The sequence below is a fragment of the Equus caballus genome, chromosome 16 (genome assembly GCF_041296265.1).
Source record: "Equus caballus isolate H_3958 breed thoroughbred chromosome 16, TB-T2T, whole genome shotgun sequence".
Classification (NCBI taxonomy): Eukaryota; Metazoa; Chordata; class Mammalia; order Perissodactyla; family Equidae; genus Equus; species Equus caballus.
Genome location: NC_091699.1, coordinates 25,138,607 through 25,161,514, shown reverse-complemented (window position 1 = coordinate 25,161,514; position 22,908 = coordinate 25,138,607). Strand labels below are relative to the sequence as shown.

Genomic DNA, 22,908 nt, shown 5'->3' with positions numbered 1-22,908 from the left:
CATGTTTAGTCCTTTCCAGCTGCTATAACAAAATACCATAGGCTGGGTGGCTTATAAACAAAAAACATTTATTTCTGCCGGTACTGGAGGCCAGGAAGTCCAAGTCCAAGATCAACGTGCCAGCAGATTCGATATCTCGTGAGGACCCACTTCCTCAAAGATGGCTGTCTTGTCACTGTAACCTCACATTGCAAAAGAGGAAAGCTAGCTCTCTGGGGTTATTCCCACACAAAATTGGGGTTCTCTTGCTTAATGCACATTAAAAAAGCCAATTATTGTGGCATCAGCTTTTGGGAAAAAAATCAGCTTTATTGCTAGATCAATCTCTAATGAGACAGGGGCATATGCTCTCTGATATGTGTCTCCAGTCCAGGGCGTGGGACACAATTTATGGGATGAAGGCCAGGGTGGTCTGAATTATGGAGAGAGATGATTGGAGGTAAGGAGAAGAGAGGGAGTTGATGATCTGTGTAAACATAGTCAAGCTTCATGGCTCTTCATAGGACTCATGTTCACAAAATGGTGGTATTAGTATCATGTGAGGGTGGAGATCTTAGCTCCTTGACCTCAAAAAGGTCACTTATTGAGCATTTGCAAAGGCCCAGTTGATGGGTTGATGGTATCAGCTTGCCTGAACTGGACAAGGCGGGACACTCAGTTCCCGAACGACAACTCTTAATTATTCTGTTGGTAAGATGGGATCAGTTGAACTGGTCCTGGAGAGCCCAAGGTTGCAGGGTCTCTTTTATAAGGCACCATCCCAATCATGAAGTCTCCACTCTCATGACCTAATCACCTCCCAAAGATCCTACCTCCTAATCCCATCACCTCAAGGGTTTAGATTTCAACATATGAATCTGAGGGGGACACAAACATTCAGTCCATAGCAATACGAAACTCACAGGGTTGTTGCGAGGAATAAATATATTAATACCTACGAGGCACTAAGATCAATGCGTGCCTGGCTTACGGGTCCAGTCAGTATTCGTTGTTATAATTATAAAGCACCTAATTTTTGCCAGGAGCTCTCTTCCACACAAACAAACAGACAAACTCTCTGCTCTTAGGGAGCTTACAGTCCAGTGGCCAGGGCAGAAGGATACATTAAAAACTAAACACTAAACAAATACAATAATTTCAGATGGTAATAAGTGCTGTGAAGGAGAAATAAAAGTCATATAATAATAATGAAGGCCTACTCTAGCTAGCATAGTCAGCAAAGGCTTCTCTGAGGAGATGACACTTGAATTGAATTTTGCATGACAAAAACGAGCCAGTCATGCAACAGTCTGGCAGAGAAGCAATCCAGGGAAAGGAAAAAGCATATTGAAAGGTCCTAGGGGCGAGCCCAGTGTTGTCATGGTTATATTTGCACACTCTGCTTCAGCAGCACCAGGGTTCACAGGTTCTGATCCCAGGTGCAGACCTACACACCACTTATCAGGCCATGCTGTGGTAGAATCCCACATACAAAATAGAGGAAGATTGGCACAGATGATAGCTCAGTGACAATCTTCCTCACCAAAAAAAAAAAAAACAGTCCTAAAGCAAGCATAAGTCCCAGAGTTAATGAATCAGAAAGGAGGCTATTGTAGCTGAATCAGGCAATCAACAGATAAACCAACATAAGAAGACTGGATCATCCTGAGACACAGAAGCCAGGGTTAGATGTTTAAATTATATTCTAAGTGGAATCATTTATGTATTTGCATCTGAATATTTGTAAATACTTTTTCTTGTAATGGGAAAACTTGTATTAAGTAATATCCAACATAGCTCTGTTATATATCTAGAAGTGACAGTGACCCTGTTCCAATGAAATTCCCGTGTAGTATTGTTTTCCCATTGTTTCTAGGCTGTGGCATGTCTTGCAGCGAGTCATCTGGGGAAGCTGACAATGGTTCTTTGCATGTAAAACTGAATCTCTTGCAGCAAATTCTCCCAGCGTCTTAAAACACTATAGTCTGAATGTGATTTAAATCATTTTTTCAAACCTATAGGTCAACGGTCATCATTTTCACCTCCTCAGGGTTCAGCCCATTTGCCAAAATGACAATAGCATTAAACTTATCACTATTATTGGTATTAATAGTTCTAATAATATCTGCCTGATGACTTCAGTGCTGAAATACCTCAGGGCTAGTGAGAAGTAATGAGCTAAAAGGATCATAAAGCCCTTTTCAAATACCTCAGGTAATGGTAAATTATTAAAAATGGAAGAGCAGATGTTGCACATTTCCTGTGCAACACCCGGTGTCAACCAGATAAGAAAAAAGCAACATTAGCTTTGAAAGTGACATTGGAGATCCAGGGACTCAGATCTTCCCTGAAGTTTATTTTCAAAATCAAGTGTTACTAGCTCCACTTTCAAAAATGAAATGGGAACCATTTCTCTGGGGATAAGAGAGTAAGAAGATGTTGCCATTCCAAACCTGAATAACGCCTTATTAGGTTTCTCTGGCTACTCTTACTGTCTTCAGCAATTCTTCTCACCTGACAAACAGTATGGCCGAGGTGTCATCACCAAATGTTTTCAAATAGGTCCATTACTAACAGCTCAGCAGACCCCTAGCTGCTAAAGGTGAAGCATAATAGTGCCTGGTTTAAAGACAGTAACAGAAAGCTCTTTGCCTGCTAGATATGGGGATAAAACAAATAAGCTGCCAGAGATTGGGGCAATGGAAATCCGGAGACTGGATCTCAGCAAAACCAGTTCCTGGCTGTGGGAACGCGCTAAAGCTCTCTAATAAACGGAACTAGTCCCTTCAGTTCTGATGCAAATCAAAAGAGGTAATGTATGTAAAGCCGTGTAAGGAATAACTCACCGTTTCTCTGTACTCTCACACTCACACTACTTCTGACTCCAGATGTGTGGCTTTTCCACATCAAGCAATTCTGACATTAACTGCTTAGAATTAGTGCAGACCCCACAGGTTAGGGGCTCAGTCCCACAAGACTGCCCCTCACTCCAGACACCAATCGTTAAGTAGTGGGTCCCCAGGTTACCCATGATTTTGACCAACTTGGTTACAAATCAGAGGTTCCCATGACCCCTCCTCAAGTTCAATCATTTGCTATAACAGCACAAAGAACTCAGGGAAACATGTATTTACATTTACTCGTTCATTATGTAATAAATAATATGATAAAGGGTACAGATGAACAGCCAGATGAAGAGATATATAAGACAAGGTCTGGAAGGGTCCCAAGTGCAGCAGCTTCTGTCCCTGTGGAGTTGGGGTGCATCATCCTCCAGGTATGTGGATGTGTTCACCCACCTGGAAGCTCTCCAAACCCTGAACGCTAGGGATTTTTATGGAGCCTCCCTCACGCAGGCACGCTCGACTATTAACTCATTTTCCAGCCTCTCTCCCCTCTCTGGAGAATGGGAGGAGAGGTGAGGCTGAAAGTTCCAAGCTTCTAATCATGGTTTGGTCTTTCTGGTGACCAGACTCCATCCAGGAGCCCAGCAAGAGTCGTCTCATTAGAACAAAAGACACTGCTCTCACCCTTGAAATTCCAAGGGATCTGGGAGCTCTGTGTCAGACACTCCTATCACTCACGAAATTACAAAGGTTTTAGGATCTTATGTCAGGAACCAGGACCAAATATTAGCAGGAACTGGGAACAGAGACAGACAGACAGACAGATAGATAGATACATAGATACATAGATAGATATGTATGTACTTATAAGTTTTATTATTTTAAAAAACCTTGCACAATTAGTAAATTGCCAAGTACTTTTCAATGCGAATTGTTTATATGGAATGCAGCATTTGAGAGTATGGTTTCAGGAGTCATGCAGTCCTTGGTTCCAGTGTCAGCTCTCCTTTGGATTAGCTCTGAGACACTGGACAGGTCACACAACTTCTCTCGGTGTCAGTCTTCTCAGCTGTAAAAGAGAAAAAAAAAAAATGGGTACATGGGCCATAGCATTGTAAGAATTCAGTGGAATATATGGCACCTAGTACATATGGATCTGGCCTATAATATGCAATGGAAAAAATGTGACAGCTTGTTGGTGTTGTTTTAATCTGGAGTCTTAAGGCAGAGAAGCACAGCATCATGGTAGCTGCCTTCAGCTATTCACAAAATGCATTATTAATAATATGTATCAACTTTTAGTGCAGGGAAGCTCAAATTTGAGTATGTATTAAAAATGCAAAAACGTTCTCAGAAATCATGATTCATTTGTCTGGAGCAGCCTAAGAATCTTGACTTTTAACACATACTACAGGTGATTCTGGTGTTTAAGAAGGAATGTCTTGTAGTAAATGCCAAACTTCCCTTCCTACATCCTTCCTAAAGCTTTCAAAGCAGTCTCCTTACCATCAGAATGTATTTTAGAGAAAGGGCTTGGCAACTAGTTCTGAGTGTGAATGGCATCCTCACTATTAACTCCAGAAACTTCATCTAGAGCTTGTTTCTGCAATTCGTACACATTTTCAGCTTGTGGCAATCATGACTGAAGTACAAAACCGACCAACTTAAAAGCCCCTTGAATTTCTCTGAAGACAAGGCCTCTGATTCATTAGAAGGTAAAAACTGATGGCTCTTTGACAAAAGGGGACTAGGAGAGAGGCCAAGAGGGACATATATTTGTGTGGAGTTTTGTTTAAAGAAAAATAGAAAGAGACCAAAAATAATGAGTTTCAGCATCATATGTTCTTCACCCCCACAGCTCAGAGCCATGCTTTGTTTACTGGTAACAGGAATGCCTGAGACCAGGAAAGAACTGCACAGAGAAACCTACTTGGCATGAATGCAATAAGGTTTTACCCTGGCACAAAGCAGTCAAGCTTCCAATTTTACTTTGTATAGACAACGACTAGGGGTAGTGGACTCTCAATTTCCTGCAGTCTTTCTCTTTCCCATGCCACAATGGACTGAAATGAACACTGTATGAGTGTTTCCATAAAATTAAAATATGTTAGTGGCATCTAGTGTTCAAATAAAAAGTTTTTCTTCTGTTTTTTGTTTTACCACAGCTAATATTTATTTGTCACTTAATAATCTTCTCCTGATACGTTTATTTTTGGGTTTCCATCAGTCACTTTTATGTGCTCATGAAACTTAACTGAGCATGCTCACTAGCCAGTAGTCAGCCTGTGACTATCCCCTTGTACTAAAGACAAGCACCGAGCCTCGGCCATTCCTAGGCTGTGCCTTGCCCCAGTCCACTGCTGTATCTGCTATGAGGCACTCCCAAGTCCATGGCTCCATCTCCTGAAATTATTAAGGTGGCAAGCTAGCATCAAGCTGCCTTCAGTGTTGGACAGAACCGGGTCAGCTTCCTGAATCTGCCTCTTGCTAGCTATATGACCAAGAGCAAGGCATGAACTTCTCCCAGGCTCAGTTTGCTCACACATAAATTGTAAACAGTACCTAATTCATAGGGTTTTGGTAAGGATTAAATGATATAATAACAAGTACCTTTTCGATATTACTAGTAATGTCTGTTAGTGACTATTAGAAATGCTAACAGTGCTAAGCATCTAGAAGTGCTTATTAAAAGTGCATCTTCCTGAGCCCCATCCAGACAAAAGGATCAGGACCTCTATGAATGATTTCTCTGCACACTGTAGTTTGAGGTCATGATTTCTGTGCTCACCAGAGTTTGAGGTCATGGTATCTACGAACACTATAGTATGAGATCATAATTTATATGCACACTATGGTGTGAGATCATGATTTCTATGCACACCAGAGTTTGAGGTCATGATTTTTATACTCAGTATAGTTTGAGGCCACATGTGTTTTAATATTTTATTCACTTACATATCCCTTGTACCTAGAACAGTGTTTGGCACATAGTAGGCACCCAACAAATAACGGATAAAAATAAACAAGTGGATTAATGACTAAACATTAGCATTAGTATTTCCCTTCCCTTCTTGTTTGTGATTGCCCCATTACAATTTCCTAGACCACAAGAATTCAGATATCCTCTGTGTGTGTGTGTGTGTGTGTGTGTGTGTGTGTGTGATGTATATTACACACATCTTAAAACCAGCAGGGGTGAACTCTTCCGTGTTCTTCCTACTCATTCACTGCGGTCATATTTATCCCCCTTACAACCACTCAGAGTCCTAAGAGGTTGGTGCTCTCATCATCCCATTTCACATATAGACGTAAAGACACCAAGGTTTGGAAGAGAACTTATCTTGTCTAGGCTCACACATCATTGAAATTCAACCAAGATTTTAACCCAGGCAGCCTCTCTTCAGATCTGTGTTCTTAACCACTATGCAAACCACAATGCAATATTACCTCCCTTCAGGAGGGCAACCATAGAATGGAGATTGCTTTTTGCTGCCAAAATGAGAAGAAAACACTCTAAATACAGATTCTACCTACTATCAAATAAATTATTCTTTCAGCATTTCATGAGGAAGTACTATTTATCTCAGCACTCACAGATTTAAGTTGAACAGATATTTATTGGGCCCAGCTAGAAGTTTACAAGATATACAGAGTTTCTGTCTTCACAGACCTTATACTCTAGTAGGCAGCATGGTGGCATTGGTCAGTACTCATTTATTAGTAACCTTTTTGTATATAAAAGACAGTGTCATAATGATAATACTATGCTAACATTTTTTACCTTCATTTTGAAAAAGCAATATCAAATTTTCAGAGAATTTCCAGGAATTGTACAAATAACTCCCCTGTAACCTTCGCTCACAGAATGCATTCACGTTTCATCACCCTGGTGATGCCCTTTATTGTAAGACTCCGATCCCAGATCACAAGTTGCACCCATTTGTCATATCTCTATAGTTTCCTTTAATCTGGAACATTCCTCAGTTTTGACCTGTTTTGAATGTGACATTTGTGAAGATTAAAGGCCAGTCATTTTGGAGAATGTGTCTCAATTTGGGTTAATTCAATGATTCCACATCATCAGATCCAGGTTATGCATTTTGGCTGGAATATCACAGAATTAATGCCAAGTTCTTCTCTTTGATTCTTGAGTGGTACAGAGATATTGATTTGTCCCCTTAGTGATAGCATTAACTTTGATCACTTGATTAAGATGATGTCTGCCAGGCTTCCCCACTTCCCCACAAATTACCCCTTCTCTGTAGAGAATAAGTATTTTTATGGGAAGAAATTTTGAGATTATGTAAAAACCCATTCCTGATACCACTTTTACCCACTGGCTTTAGCATCTATTGACAATTTTTTCCTGAACTAATTTTTATTATGATAGTTGTCACATGGTGATTTCCAATTTTGTCATTTCTTCTAGATTTGTTAATTGGCATTCTACCCAAAGGAAGAACTTTCTCTCAACCTTCTGTATTTACTTTTTTTTATTTATATCATGTAGAGCCATTTATTCAATAGATTTTAATCTGTCACTTTCATGATTTTATTGTTGTGATTTTTCTTGCTCAAATTGTCCAAGATTTGGCTGGTGGTAACACTTTCAATTGGTTTCTGTGTCCTTTGACATGTCCCCATCATCTTTGAACATGTCCCTACTTTCTGGTACAATAAAATTCTACGGGTCATTTTATCCTTTCCATGCTGCAGCCCTGGAATCAGCCATTTTCCAAGGATCTCTAATTCCTTTTAGTGGATAGTAGTTTTTATTTATTTATTTATTTATTTATTTATTTATTTATTTGAGGAAGATTAGCCCTGAGCTAACTACTGCCCGTCTTCCTCTTTTTTGCTGAGGAAGATTGGCCCTGAGCTAACATCCGTGCCCATCTTCCTCTACTTTATATGTGGGATGCCTGCCACAGCATGGCGTACCAAGCAGTGCCGTGTCCGCACCCGGAATCTGAACTGGCGAACCCCGGGCCGCCAAGAAGCGGAACATGCGAACTTAACCGCTGTGCCACTGGGCCAGCCCCTGGATAGTAGTTTTTAAAAACCAAGATATGGGTGCTAGGTAGGCTCATTGCTACTGGAGTGTTGGTGTACCCCGTTCCTCCACGTGGACAAAAACATTTATATCTGTATTTATTTTTCTATCTATATGTATTGAAAACAAGAATTCACAACAATACTTCTCACTCCAATACAATAAAAGAAGGTTCATTCTAATTTTTTCCATTTCCATATTTATATCTTCTTTCTCCCACAGTGAGAAAACTAGCCTCCATTATCTTTCAATATCTGTATTTATGTGCTCAATTCCCTGAATAAAGTCAACCTCCTGACCCCCCTAGGCTGCTGCAAGGTGGGGACACCCTCTTCATGTGGGCCTTGACACCAGCTGGCTGCAGCCCCAACCTGATACCCATCTCACCTGTGCCCAAACCTGATTCCCTGGGAGGAAGGGAAGAAGATGAGTGAGAAGGGAGCAATAGAACAATATTACTGTTTATAAAAACAAATTAATACTATTATTTCCAGTTATGCAGACAAACATAAAACAGAGGGGCAAAACTTCTATGACAGCTCATCTGGCCCAGCACAGACATTTCCTAGTAAAGGATTAGAGGTCAGTAATCCATTTTTTGCCTTGTAGTTTCTGTAAGGAGCTTTCCGTGGGATGACAAATGTGAAAACAGAGCTCATCATTGTCCCAAGAATTCCCCCACTGCTTAAAAGCTCAGATGGTGGAGGAGGGGAAATTGTAACTCAAATTCATTATGATCTGACAAATCATCTGACTTGAATCTACTGATTATGTGAAAGTCAATTTGTTGCAATAATTTTCAATAAAGCCTTTAAACGACAGGGGGAAGAGAATACAAGGGTTTGGCTTTAGAGGTATAATTGAGTGGCTATAATTAACTATACACCACATAAAAGGCCCCTTCATTACATAATTATGTTTGCAATTATTCCTCTTGCTCTTTAATTTTAAAAGTGAGAAAGTACAAGTGTTGGAAAGCAAAGTGGTAAACATGAAAGTTAGGCTTGGAAAATGAGTTTGGGATTTATAACGTTTGGGGAGGAAGTAGTTAGGTAGAGAATATTTTTTTCTAGGCAAAGAACCTGAGACTCCCCTGGTCAACTAATTGGCACAAATTAAAAGAAAACCTGCTTAAGTTGTGTGTCTGCTTACAAACCATCTTGTTTTCCCTGTTTCTTATTTTTTAAATGAAACAACTAGCTCACATTTAAAATGAACCAGACGGCTCCCAGGTGCAATTGCCTCCTGAGAGAAGAGAAACGAAATTCTTCAAGAAAATGAAAATGTTTCATGCCTCCCTTTCATCTTCTGAAAGGTTACTTTTAAAAGTTAACTCCTGAAGAGAAACAGATGTGTCCAGAAATTAAGTATTCAAAGCCAGGCCAGGAGAAAGTCTCTGTGCCTGGTATAGAAACGGAAGAGGTGGCTTTAGTTCCTGCAACAAGCTCTGAGAATTATTCTTAAGAAGGGAGCAGGGAGCCGGGGGAGGGAGGGTTGGGGCTAGGGCAGAGCACTTCAGCGAGGCTTTGTTTTCAGTCACGGTGACTCTGACAGGTTGCTCCATGTGTTAGAACAAAACACCTGCTTCCTCTTGTTGATATTCCTGTCATGACACACTCTGATGAATGTATAGAACAAATGTGGTTTCTTTCTGGGTTGTTTTTTTTTTCACCTTGAGCAAATGAGGTTTATTGCAAATATATTTTCTTTTTATTCCAGAGATATTTAATTTTTTACCCAATGTACCCTGGAAACTAGACAGTAATTTTCACTGGAAAATTGGGTCACTTTCAGATGAGATATTTTGAAAGCTAATTTAAAAGTGTACATGTATGACAAAATAATCAGAAAAATATAGGGATCAAGAAACTTAATGATTATGCATGACGCTTTTCTAACTACATCTTAACAAAAACAGCCAAATGTATTCTACTTCATCATGTATGACATGTCATGTAAGAAGGAAAGCAATAATTCCCCCAACGACATTTTTAAAGATCTTCTTTCGCCTATCTCTTTTCATGTAGGCATTCCCAAAGGTCCAGATTCTCTCTACGTCCTCGAGTCTTTGCTGCATTCTGCCTCTCTTGTTCCACACGTGAACTCACACCTGTTTATCGGCTTTCAACTGCACACTGGTTATTTCCGTATTGTGGTGACCTCTCACCCTAGTCCAAACATACCTAGTGTAAGCCCCTCCAGAAAAACACATCTTCTCCTGTATTCACCAAGAATGTAAACTTCCAGCTCAGGTTGGATTTTCTTTGCATGTCCTGTCAATTTCTATAAAATTTTTCAAAACTTTCTTCAGCTTTTTCAGATTATTCCCACTGATATCATACTAGTTATAACCCTAATCATCTCAAAGATACTTACTATCTTATCTTCTCCATCTTATTGCTACTTATTAACAATGTGATTTAGCGCAAGTTATACAAACTCTCTGTGCCATAATTTTCTTCTCTGTAAAAATGGACTTCATAGTAGCCCTCTATATTATTTAGGAATGCAGCCAGCTATAAGAAAACCATTTGCTTAAACAAGTATAGAGGTTATTGTTCCCACAGCTCATCTCTCAGCTGCTAAATTCTCACATTTGCTGCCAGAGATTTGTTTGTCTTTTCCCTAAAAGGTAAATGTAGTATTTTCCTCAACTACTGAAAGAATTCTAATTTTATACTAAAGTAAGACCATGCTTTTTAACTTTCTTAGAGTATAATCTAGTACATCTTTCCAGACATTTCACAGTTCAGCTTCAACAAACAACTAACACTTGCTGAGCATTAGCTCAGCATCCCTTGTTCAATCTAGAAGGCATTTCATTCCTATTCCTACTCTGTTGACATCTATTTGTGCATAATGTATCCTTCAACCTCCAGCTCAAAAGATAATGCCTCCATAAGAACTTTTTCTACTCCCAAGCATAGTTGAGCACTCACTTTTCTGCATTTTCACAATGCATTGATTATATCTTTATTTAAATCTTCCTAATACCAAAATCAAATAGAATCTAATGTTATATAAAAATAAAACATGCAGTTTTAATATAACATAATATAAGATATGTTATCTTGTAACTTGGTTCTAAGCTTCGTCAGGGAAGAAATCCTGTCTAATTCATCTAGCTGTTATCCACAAGATTTCACACATAAAGGCAGTCAGTAAATATTTGTTGAATCTTCAATGCTTTACATCCTACCAAGGTAATAATATGCATCTTCAAATATGGTATTATAACTGTAACCATCCTGTGTTTCCAAGAGTAAGGGAAATTTGAAATGAAGATATCTTCAAGTTAATTATTTTTTTAAGTGTGCTTTTTTGGTGAGGGAGATTGGCCCTGAGCTAACATCTGTTGTCAATCTTCCTCTTTTTTTTTCCTTTTCTCCCTAAAGCCCCAGTACATAGTTGTATATCCTAGTTGTAGGTCATTCTAGTTCTTCCATGTGAGATGCCACCACAGCATGGCTTGATGAGCAGTGTGTAGGTCAGCACCTAGGAGCCAAACTGGCCAACCCCACGTGGCCGGAGCAGAATGCACAAACTTAACCAGTCAGCCACAGGGCAGGACCCCTAATTAATTTCTTAAACTTACATAAATTGAGTCAATTGACTGATAGCAAATAACCGATATGGGGGAGGGGGGTGTGTACATGCTCATTGGAGGTGGTGGTATTTTTCACCTGAATCTTGGCATTAAATGGACATAACCTTGAGATGTTCCTGTTATAAGTCAATGAAAGATTTTCTTACAAATGAGCTCCAGCAGAAGACTTTGTTTAACCTACAGACAGCTAGGTTGATTTGCTTGAAGACTGCACAGTATTCTCATGATTGTCATTGTTATGTTAGTAACAACAGCTAATATTTATTGAATGCTTTACACATGCCAGGCACTCACTAAGTGCTTTTCATGGATCATATCATTAAAATAAGAACCATAGTTCAACAAGCAAGAAGTAAATAAAAACTGTCTAAATCTTTACCACAATCTCTCCAAAATAAATGCCAAAGGGAAAGCATAATTGCGATAAAAAGCAAAACTTCTGAAAAACCTTGTTTTCACATAGTATCACTCTCAGTATCTCACACAATGCCTAGAGAAGCTCTTCAAACACTTTTCTGCCCCATCGCAAGCTCTAAAATCCATCTCTCCAAGTCAGCCCAGACAAGATCCCTCATCAGTCTTTTCTCCACTTTCTACCTGTGTGATTTTGGGCAAGTTATTTAAACTCACTGTGACACAATTTTCTCATCTGTAGAGTGAGGATGACTACCAGTAGTATTTAGCAATGGACTCAGCTGCGAGAAAAGGTAATCCATTCATTATTCAAACCTGGTTATCTATTTCTCATACAACAAGAAGTCTGGTTGTAACAGGTGTTTGGTTTTGGTTTGAAAACTCAACAATGTCAGAACCTATGCTCTGTAATTTTCTAGGCTGTTCTCTCATTTTCAAAAGATAGCTGCTGCAGCTTCAGCCACCACATCCATATTTAAGGCAAGGTAATGGAAGAAGGAAGGAAGGCGTTGCACTGGTATCTAATGTAAAAACTTCCCCCAAAGTCCGGACTGATGTCCACTTCGTTGTCCAGAACTGCTACCAGGGAAGCTTGTAAGGTGAGTACTTTTCTCTGGAACATTGACTCCAAACAAAACTGAAGTGTTCTTAAGGAGAAAGAATGCGAGACAGGATATTGGGTAGATAAGTAACAGTGTCTCCCATACCATCTTCAGGGCTGTCATGAAAGCAGATGAACTAAGACCTGTATAGTATTTACAAGAATGCCTGGCAATAGTATTGCCTGGCACTCAATAAATGTCAGCTGTTTTTAATAAGATCCTGTCTCTTCCTCCTTTCCCCTACCCTCAGTTTTCTGTCACAGGCACTCTTTTACTCTTCCAAATGTGAATTACACCCCGCATCTGTTTCCCTTGTTCACCCCACATTCTCCACCAGTGTGCACAGTAAAGCCTAGAATGCACAGGATATGGTACCGAGAATCCTACAAGTAATCCTTTACTAGGAAGGGCAAAGGAGTTTTTGAAAACACTTATTTTTTTGGTTCCTGTCACACACTCAAAGAAAAAAATGACCTAGGAACCATTCGTTTAAAATGCTCATTTATTTAATACCTTTAGCTAGCAGATCACACTTCAAATTTGTTCTTCCCCAGTGGCAAGGTGAGGTAAAGATGTGCATAATAAGACATATTAAGGTCACCAGCAGTGCTTCTAAACTTTGAAAATAAAAGCTTTTAGAAGTCTATAATTAATAAGCACTATGTTAATTAGGGCACTTCCATCTTAGAGATTCCCTTTCTTTACTTGAGTGATTCTTTGATGTTGAAGATCAGGGGAATTCTCCTTGACTGCTTTTTATTGTAAATTCCAGTTAAGCAAAACGGTTGTCTGTCACTACACGATCAGCTTATTATTCAAATCTCTCTCTTTTAATAAACTCAGACTACTTGGTGGCGTCAACTAAAAACAAATCTGTAATTTTTCACGGCCGTGCCTGCTTCATCATTCAGAACTGAGGACACTTGATCCTGACCTGTGGAAACAATGCCATGCCAGGCCTTAGGCTCAATCTTGCACTTACATGGAATTTAAGAACCTCCAGCTAAATACATGAATGACCCACAATCAATTGTAACATGCTGATAACACAGCATGTTCATATTCAGAAAATTAGGTTTTGATCTTATTCCTGAAACCAAAGCCCTACCCCATCATAGAGCTCCAAAAACTGGGTCATTTTTGATGTTTCTCCCATTCATGAGTTTTGCTAACCTACTTAGAAATAAACATTTGTGTGTTGTTTTTTTCTGATACAGTGTCCAGTCCTTGTACTTACCAGTTAAGCCAAGGACTAGAGTCCTTTCATTCAACCCCAGCCCTGCTACCTGCTGGTGAGCATCTCAGAGACCAAGATCTAGCTTGTCGACTTTCTGTCTGACTTTGAAAGAGTAGCTGATTCAAACTCATCACCCCATTGTAAGCAAAATTAAAAACTGGAAACATAGATAGAATGACTGTTTGTAGGCATTAGACAGCCAGCAGTGTAAGGTTATAAGTTCTTGTTTAAAAAAAATAACTAGAGGCTGCCCCAGTGGCGTAGTGGTTAAGTTCGCATACTCCACTTCAGCAGCGCAGAGTTCACAGGTTCAGATCCTGGGCACGCACATACACACTGCTCACCAAGCCATGCTGTGGCAGTGTCCCACATACAAAATAGAGAAAGATTGGTGCAGATGTTAGCTCAGGGCCAATCTTCCTTACCAAAAACAAAATTGCAATAAATAAAAATAAAAACAAAAAAATAATGAATTTATCTGACCAGAACTCATATCTCCTTATACCACAATTGTTGTGGCAATGTCATGATAACTTGTTGGGAAACCTGTTTTGATTCTCATTGACTTCCTGGTATTGCAGATGTGCCTGCCTTGATTATCTGTACTCTGTGTGCTGTGCCCTTCATGATTTATTGAACAATTTCCTATTACCTGTACCTGGATTTACCCCCAAGCCCGGGCTACCTTGAGCAGTCCTTCCTAGCTTGCCAGGTGATAAGAATCCTTAAGGGGTACATATTAAATATGTAGCTTACCCCTAGTAATTCATATTCAGTAGGTCTCAGTCACAGACAGTAATTTTTTTTTCTATCAAATGCTCCAGGTGATTCTTATCTTTAGCCAAATTGGAAGCAGTGCCCTAGGTGGTATGATTAATTACTGGTATGATTAATTACCATACCCCAACTTGTCCCACTTCTTCATCTCCCTTTCTGACTAAGTCTACCAGGTATCCTACTTATTTTCAAGGCTGAAGGTTTAAAAAAGAGGTCAGAGAAAACATTCAAGATAATTTCAGTGATATTACAAGTTAAAGGAAATAGTTTTATTAAAGAATTGATGTAGTTTTTCACCTCCAATAGAGTAAGAACCTTGATATGAAGAAGTAGACCTCTTTGATGAGTTTGGTGTTAAGAAAGAAAATTAATACACAGCCACTTTATTGACTGAGAATGTTATCAAGCATTTAATGTGTGCATTTTTTCAGATTTGGAGGCCGCAACATTACCACCGTTGTGCCTACATCTATGTAATGATATTATGTGTTAGTGCAGGTCTGTGATGTTCTCAAGACTTTGCAACTATCTGATTTTTCTTCTCTCTATTTTCATGTAGAAGTGAAGATTGAAAAGGAAAAATGTAGGTAAAAATGAACCATGTTGGTAATATTTTGTTAAGGACATACGTTATTCATTCACTGGACAAATTTATTGAATGCATGTTATGTGCAAGGCACTGTACAGGCAATGGTGTCACAGCATAAGAAACCATAAGATAAAACAGAATTACTTCCTTACTAGAATCCCTACTAGAATTTACATTCTCATATGAAAGACTTTTTTGGCTACTTAAATTTTTTATATCAATATGGTAAGTTATATTAAGAAGTTCAAGATAGAATGATGAGAAATTTAATGGAGAGAAGTGAGGTAGTTTAGGAGTTAAGTTCCTAAGAGATAGCTGGAACATATATTTTACCTCTGATTTTTATTCTTTTTTTCCTCAAATAAATGAGTGGATTCTATTTTGTCAAAAAGGGAATTAAAAAAAAGAGAGAGAGATTTGCAGTGACATATTATAATTTGATTTTCTCAAGGACAGGTCAGTTAACGCACAAGAACAACTTCCAAAACCAAAATACTTTGCGTGTCACTATGATTCTGCTACAACTGTAGCAAAGCCATCTCTTCTCTGCCTTCTGTTTTGAAACAAGTGCCCAACTGCAGTTAGCTTCTATGCAGATAGACAATAGAAATAGATAGGAAAACTTTAAAAATAGAGAATGAGTATATCTAGGTAGGTGTATGTGTGATTTTTTTTCACTTTTATTGGCTCCATTCCAGATACATGACTCTAGAGAACGTCAGAAATAGCATAGTCGATCAGACAGTACCATTTCAGCTTCTACGTGAACCCAGGGAGATAGTTACTTTTTTTACATTTCCAACTAGACACAGTGCTTCTATAAAAGCTTATGTCTATAAATAATATTCAGGAAAACATAAAGGGTTGTTCGTATTTTCCCATGTGTGATGGCCACTAGTTCCATTTTATCAGGCTGTTTTGGACTAAGTCATATATCACAACCAAGATAAATGCATGATTTTGATAACTATTAAGATTGGTCAGGATTTTATTGTTTAACTACCACCTCCATCAAAAGAAACCTATACCCAAACACAGTTCTTTTGGGGAAGCAGAAATGTATACTCTTTTTACTGAATTTAATTTCCAAAGGCCAAACTCTAAGATGACTTAGAATGTGAGCATGAACTTGGAAGCTTGTGATAGCCATCCTGACAAGTTCAAGCTCAAACTTGCACAGCTACTATCTATCAAAGGCAGAGGACAGTGACTTGACAACTCCTTTCCTGTCCTGCAAGAGGATAGAGTAATTCCAAGTGCATACATACCGTGGCTGTTATGTTACTGCAACAATTTAGCTAGTCAATTTAGCCACCAATTGAAGGCTGCTCTGTTTCAGGCACTGTTCTAGGAAATGTGAACACAATTGAGAATAAAACAAATTCAAGTCTGTGCCGTGATAACACATTTTTGTCAGCGAGACGGATACTACTACATTAAACTAAGAAATACATATATTATAAGAATTTGGGTGCACATTATAGAGGAAACAAAGGCAATTCAGTATAGACATGATTGGGAAAGTTTGGAAGGGTCACATAGAAAGGAAGATAAGGGAAGGAAAGGAAAGTTCTTTCATACACAGTGATATTTAAGTAAATATTTGAAAAGAGAGAAGAGAAACCAGCTTTGTGAATAACAGGAGGAAAGTATCACAGCCATTTGTCAATATCATGAGACAGAAGAGAGTGCCATGGGTTTGAGACCCATTAGGAGATCAGAGTGTTTGGACTTGAGGGTAAGAGTGAAAGATAGTAGAAGTTCAAGTTTAAGTTCAAGTAGTGAAGTAGCCCAGAGGCAGATCATTAAATGCCTCTTGACTTTATACAATGCACTGAAAATAAACTGTGTAAAATCTTCTTAGCTGTTAAGGATATGTAGAAAATAAAGTAAGAAAAGATTGTAGAGGTGTGGGCTTATAAATAGCTAAGAAACGTAGTACAAGGTGTTATCTGTTGGGCTTCAATCAAAGAAGTAGCACCACTATGATGCTATGGAAAGAGGGAGTTACTATACAAATCAGACCTTGGGCAATTATGGGAACTGGTTAAGAGAGCTATGCAATGTTGTCACCTTTGTATCTGGCATTGAGCTTGAAGTGAAAGAGAGCAAGGACAAACCGGAGCTTCTCACTCTGGTCCTACACTGACTCCCCATTTGATAATGTGGGTGATCTCCCAGGTGAGTGATCTTCACCACAGAGGTGCATGCATATCTGGCACAGAACTGAGAAAAGTGAAAGGAGAAGCAGCAGCAGGAGCTGGGGAAGCTGCAAGTCTGAGCGCTGCCACACACCAACAAGCTGAGCTAGTAAGGCAGCAACCATATCCATGGGCTGCCCCAGTGGCTAGCATCCTACACTGACCTTCAGATCGTAAAAATGGCAGATGCTCCACTTCCACTTCCTAAGTCTCCCTTAAGTTTTTCTTGTTCCTATCTAGAGCCACACAAGGAAGGGAATTTGGGGAATGTAGCCACAGTTCAGCTAAACCGACAGAGAACAAATTCATGGCACTGAAGGTATCAAAAGCTGATATGGAAATGGCTTACAGGGATAGGGCTAAACTTGTGGTGGTGATGTTGGTGGTGGTGACTGTGCATGAGTGTGTGTGTTTGAGGGAGCTTGTTTTTTGGGTTTTTTTTTTTACATTTTTCCCCCATATGAATGGACAGATGGTGATAAAGGAGAAACCTTTTTATTTATTCATGTTTTTATTTTATTTTTTTGAGGAAGATTAGCTGTAAGTTAACATCTGCCACCAATCCTCCCGTTTTTGCTGAGGAAGATTGGCCCAGAGCTAACATCTGTGCTCATCTTCCTCTACTTTATATGTGGTACGCCTGCCACAGCATATGGCTTGATAAGTGGTTGGTAGGTCCACACCCAAGATCTGAACCAGCGGACTCAGGGCAGGCGAAGCGGAGCACACAAACTTAACCACTACGCCACCAGGCCCATGGGGGAGCTTGTTTTGATAAAAAGAGATGTAATTCTCACCTGGTCTTTGTTCTCTCCTCATATTTTATTAGAAGACAAACTCTCATATCCATATAAACTTTTGTTTTGATAATCCATGGTGCCGTTAATAACCTAAAAACGGACTTTTCTAACAACTTCACTTTGAGCTACATACAGCTCCAAGAAATCGAAGTTAAAATTAAAAATGCAGCTTGCAGAAGACTGTGTGTGTGATCATAATTGCATGATATTCAAGAACACACAGAATTAGATCTCGAAGACTCTCAGAGCTGGAGGAATCTATAGACCCAGTAGTTTTCAAATAATGTTTGTCATCATAGATGAAAGGACTCCTTTATGCATAAAAATAAGGAGAGAGAAAAAGGCTAACAATGGCTTTGATTGAAGCAAAGGTAGGAGATTGAGTGGCGCCTATCTTTTCCCCTCCTGTAGCCCCTCAAAGGGCGCTTAGGGAATAAATCGAATGCAAACATGAGACTTCTCGAGGCTGCCTCTGTCTCATTCTCTCCCCATTTGAAGCAAGACTCAGCACCTCTATTGTAGCCCCAAGAGACTACACAGCACATAAATGGGAAATGGAAGTTTCCACGGAAGATTTGGAGTAGAGACAGGGAAGATCATTAGCCCTACACTCCAAATGGCAACAGTGCATTAAAATACTCTCTAAATAAACATTTTTCCCCCAAAGTTTGTCTCTGCCAAATACCAGTTTCATCCCTCCCAACATATCACTTCTCAAAATTTCTTCTACTGTCCTGAATAACAACTATTATTCTTAACAACTTAGTGAAATATACATTTCTGCTTAGTTTAAGCTATCCTCCTAAATAACAGTAGCAATCATTTACTAAGTGCTTAGTATATTCCAGGCACCGTGCTAATTGCTTTATGTGAATTACCCCTTTGTAGCCTCAAAACAGATCCATTAAGTAGTTACTATTATTATCTCCTGTTTTACAGATAGGGAAACTGAGGCAAAGAAAGATTAAGTGATTTGTTCAAGGTCATTCAGGTAATAAGTGGTAGAGGAAGGATGCAAATCTCAGGCCAACTGCTCCCTAAGAAAGACAATTACCAAGAGATGCATTGTTATCAATCAGAGTTTTTGGAGACCCTATGCCCCACCAACCCAAGATGATGCTTAAAGTATTCGCCACACAAAACCAGTCACCTGCTGTGGGGTGGAGAAGAAGGGAATCATAACGTCTCTTGAAGAAAAACATTCCCTATGATGTTTTGGCTGTTTGAAAACCACTAGCTCTTCTGATCCTCATTTTTAAAAGTCAAAACTTTTATTCAGTAAGTCATCAGTAACCACTTATTAAACTGAAGTGTAGTATGGAAGACTATATTATATATATATATACGGTATGGTAGACTATATATTCCAAAGATGTTCACAACAACATTGCCCATCCCACAAACTCTTACAATGCAACCTTGACATTCCTTCCATCAAGAGATGGGTTCATCTTCCCTCCTCTTGAATCGAGGTGGGTATATGTGACTATGGTAAAAGCAATGCTATGTGTTTTTCAAGGCTAGCTTCCACCTGACTCTTTTGGGACGCTCACTCTTGGAACCCAGCTATTATTCTGTGAAGAAACCCGAACTAGCCCACTCTTTTGCGTGTTCTGAGACCCAATTTTCAAAATGGGGGGTTCCCAAACCAAAAACAATTGTCAGACACCAGCAGGGTGCATAAGAATTCAACTAGGGCGAGCCCTATGGCCAAGTGATTAAGTTTGTATGCTCTGTTTTGGCAGCCCAGGGTTTTGCCAATTCGGATCCTGGACACAGACTTAGCACTGCTCGTCAGGCCATGTTGGGGCAGCATCCCACATGCCACATCTAGAAGGCCGCACAACTAAAATATACAACTATGTACTGGGGGGCTTTGGGGAGAAGAAGGAAAAAATAATCTTTAAAAAAAAAGAAGAATTCAACTCAATTCTGACACTATCTACCAGGAGATAGCATCAGATTTCATAGGTTAAGGTTTCAGTACTACAAGACTGTCCCTTGACCCCCACTTTAGAGGCTAGTCACAAGCCCAGGCTGTTTTTTCACTTCTGACTGACTGGCTACAGACTGCAGGTTCTAACAACCCTTTCCTTGGACTTCAGACTCCAGTCATAAGTCCAGGTTGTTGCCTGTACTTCTGACCAACAGGCTATAAATCAGAGGTTCCCACAACCTCCTCCTGGGGTTTGATTAATTTGCTAGAGTGGCTCACAAAACTCAGGGAAACATTTCACTAACTAGATCACCGGTTCATTATAAAAGGATTTAACTCAGGAATAGCCAGATGGAAGAGATGCACATGGCAAGGTATGGGGAAGGGCCGTGGAGCCTCCTTGCCCTCTCTAGGTGAGCCACTCTCCCAGAACCTCCATGTGTTCAGCAAGAAGTAAGCCCTTCGAACCCCATCCTTTTGGGTTTTTATGGAGGCTTCATTACATAAGCATGATTGATTAAATCATTGGCCATTGGCAAGTGAAGTCAACCTCCAGCCCTTCTCCCCTCCTCAGAGGTCAAGGGGTGGGACTGAAAGTTTCAATCCTCTAATCACATTGTTGACTCCACTGGCAGCCAGTCCCCATCCTTAGATGCTTTCCAAAAGACGCCTCATTAACATAACAGAAGACATGTGTATGGCTCTCATCACAGGGAATTCCAAGGGTTTTGGAAACTGTGAGCCAGGAACTCTGAATGAATATCAAGTATACATGAGAAATATATTTGGGTCATCTGAATAACCAAGTATATATATTTGTTATAGATCACAATATCCTACCCACACAGAGAGACCATGTGGACAGGCCATATATAGGTGTTCTGGCCCACAATCCAGCTGTCAGCCCAATCAACAGCAGGTATCAACAACCAGACACCTGAGTCAAGATGTCACCAGATGATTCCTGTCCTGAGTGTTCAAGTCACCCCCAGCCTTTGAGACCACTCAGCTAAGGCCCCAGACATTGTGGTACAGAGACAAGCAATATGGGCTATGTCCTGTCCAAACTCCTGACCCACATCTGTGAGCAGGATACCATAGGTGTGTGATGCCACCAAGTTTTGGGGTGGCTTGATACACAGCAATAGTAACTGGAACCTACAGTGAGGAAACAGGTTCAAGGAAGAAGTGAGCTCTCATAGGTCCTACAACACATACTCAGTATGATCGCCAAAATGTTCATTGATTTTAACTGCAGCATAGCAACAAAGCCAGTATAACAATCTCAGTAGCATGCTGTCTGCTACACCACAGTACTTTCTCCAATTAAGCTCAAAGTAATGAAAAATAAAGAAGAAAATTTTGCTGTACCGACTATTAAAATCCATGGTAACCAGGACTTTTAAAAATATATAATATATGCCAAAGTTCTTGAAAATAGTTGGTTCTCATGAATAAGTTAAATACTCTTCCAAATATTTAATTTATACACTCACTGTGTTTCTTGACTTTTTGTTCCTACTCTACATGCCTCCTGCACTGATTTCTCACTCTATATTCTACATATTCCCTCTCTCCCAGTCAAGAAGTTCTATCCCGCTTTCCCTTCTGCCTTATGTAAGAAATAGGTATAATAAATATACTTTTTCAAACCTGGCATGCTTCTGGGTAACAGATTCTGCTATAGCTCCCTATCCCCAATGAGAATCACTACTTTATGGCACTGCTTCAGGAATCATTTTTATACTTGTAAAAAGTTAAATACTAAGTTACTCTCTATCCAAATGATGATGATATTCTAATTAGTTGGGTCCAAATTAGCCCTCTCTTATTCTCTCCCAGATTCCCTGCCATACTCTATTATTTCTGAACAAACATCAGTTGTGCCAATGTCTTGAGTAGTGTCGATCTAAATTGAAGTGGTTCCAGCTTCCTTAATATCATCACCAACTGTCTTATTAATTAATTAATGATACTGTGAATAATAAAGTACTAGTGTTGTTAAACCAGGCAAAAAGAGGTAGGCGGGCAGCAGCAGCAATTGCTCAGGCTCACCAGAGTATCTGTCAACTAGCTAGGAGGAGGAGGTGAACATCCTCCACCAGGCATTAGAATAAAGCAAGCGGGAAAATGAAAGAATAATTCATCACAATTTGGGGCAACATCCCTGACTGAATTCTTTGGAGGCAAGATGTTCCTCAGGTTGCTAAAGTGGACTTTCCTCATGTGAAGCCCAAGGCTTCTGCCCCACTGGTGATCCAATGAGGAAAATGCTGGCTCACCTTGTGCTTGTTGAGAGCATCTTTCAGAACTTGGAAACAAATGTAATTCATTGGACAGGCCACACAATGAATAGGTTTCACAGTCTGCTCTGTCAGCTTTATGAGGCTGAAAGTAAAGGTAGAACAAGAAGAGTGAGTATTTGGTAGAAAATAGAGTGAGTAATCAGAGAACAACAAAGCCATCCCTGTTGAAAAGAGTTTTTACACAAGATTATTGAACAGCAGACTTACGTTTTTCACTCCACTGGTCCAGGTGAACACAGTCTGAAAAGACAGTCATTGCTCAAAATGATTGATGTTCTTTCTTAGAGTTTGTCACCCTCACCACAAGTATGATCTGGATTACTTTGTTTGCTCGGCTGTCCCTGGCCCTGCTCCTCTTGCCTCAAACCAAGGAAAATGAGGGGGGCACGGATCACAGGATCCGTCAACTGCCTGACGTAGCCCCACATGCAGGCCTCTCCCTTCCTCCACTCATCAGTCTCCACTGTCCTGGCAAGAAGGTAACATCTGCGACCGTACAGGCCACTCTCCAGCTGCACAACACAGCAGTGCTTTCTGAGGGTGCTAGCTTACTGTGATTAA

The 22,908-nt window shown here is 39.8% G+C and overlaps 1 long non-coding RNA gene across 1 annotated transcript; it reads right to left on the bottom strand.

The window, feature by feature from the left end:
• Positions 1-3,674: 3,674 nt before the first annotated feature.
• LOC111768480 (uncharacterized) lies at positions 3,675-22,857 on the bottom strand. Its single transcript, XR_011427106.1, has 3 exons — positions 22,555-22,857; positions 22,324-22,429; positions 3,675-3,894 (listed from the first exon to the last, which is right to left on the bottom strand). It is a non-coding gene; the product is annotated as an uncharacterized lncRNA (long non-coding RNA).
• Between the last annotated feature and the right edge of the window lie 51 nt (positions 22,858-22,908).